Source organism: Penaeus monodon, chromosome 29 (genome assembly GCF_015228065.2).
Source record: "Penaeus monodon isolate SGIC_2016 chromosome 29, NSTDA_Pmon_1, whole genome shotgun sequence".
Lineage (NCBI taxonomy): Eukaryota > Metazoa > Arthropoda > Malacostraca > Decapoda > Penaeidae > Penaeus > Penaeus monodon.
Window position 1 is genome coordinate 3,286,115 of NC_051414.1, and position 971 is coordinate 3,287,085.

Below are 971 nucleotides of genomic sequence, written 5' to 3' on the forward strand. Positions count from 1 at the left end.
TTCTATTTTTCTTTCTCTTTCTCTACCTCATTCTTCATTCCCATCTTCCATTTTTCTCTGTAACTTTTGTTATCCTGTTTTATTGTCGTTATTGCATATACTTTTATTCCTGTTTCTAAATTTCTTTTTTTCTCGATTTTCTTAATAACCCAGTTCTTGTTTTTTATTTTATGTTGTTTTTTCTGTCCTTGATTTATCTCGTGTTTTCTGTTCTTTTTTTTCTCTCAGTTTCTGTTATGTTTTCTGTTCGTGCACTTATTCCCATTTTCTGTGATTTTATTTGCTCTTGTCTCTATTCCCATTTTCTTTAATGGTTTTGTTAATGGCCCGTATTCTCGTTTTCTTTGTTCCTCGTCCGCGTCTCTTCTCACTTTTATTCGGATTTTCTTTAACTGTTCGTCGCTTTTCTTCTTATTTCTTGATTTTTATTTATTTTTCGTTTATTTTGTGATCCTTTCCAGCTTTTCTATATTTTTCGCTTCCTCCTTTGATTCGCTTTATTCATTTTTATTTTATGGCTTTTTTCGTCGTCTTATTTTATTTTATTATTGCTTACGTTTTTTTTTTCTTCTTTTCTTTCTTTTTTTTCAGTTCGTTCATTTTTTGTTCCGTTTTGTTTCATGTCTTCCTCCATTTTCCATCAATCTCTTTCGTTTTTCGTTTTTTTTCTATCTCTTTTGTTATTCGTTATGTTTTATTTTTAAGTACGTTGTCTGCTGATTTATATATTGGATTTTCTGTCTATCTACGTTGTCTTGTTTTATATTTTTAATTGGTTTGATTATCATTTGTGTGATGCTGTGTCTTTTTTTTGGGTTGTTAATTGGTTATGTATATATGTATATTTATTTATTTTTTATTGGTTGTGCACTTGGTCCTTTCATTATGATTCCTGTTATAGCTCTAAGAATTGTGGTCATTATTGAAGGTTTTGGCAAATTCACTTATTTACGTGTTTCTGTTTATACTTT

The 971-nt window shown here is 28.9% G+C and overlaps 1 protein-coding gene across 1 annotated transcript in view; it reads left to right on the forward strand.

Annotated features, from left to right (window-relative positions):
• LOC119591906 (ankyrin repeat and sterile alpha motif domain-containing protein 1B-like) overlaps window positions 1-971 on the forward strand; it is a gene marked incomplete in the record, with an annotated part of 115,155 nt that overhangs the window by 25,871 nt on the left and 88,313 nt on the right.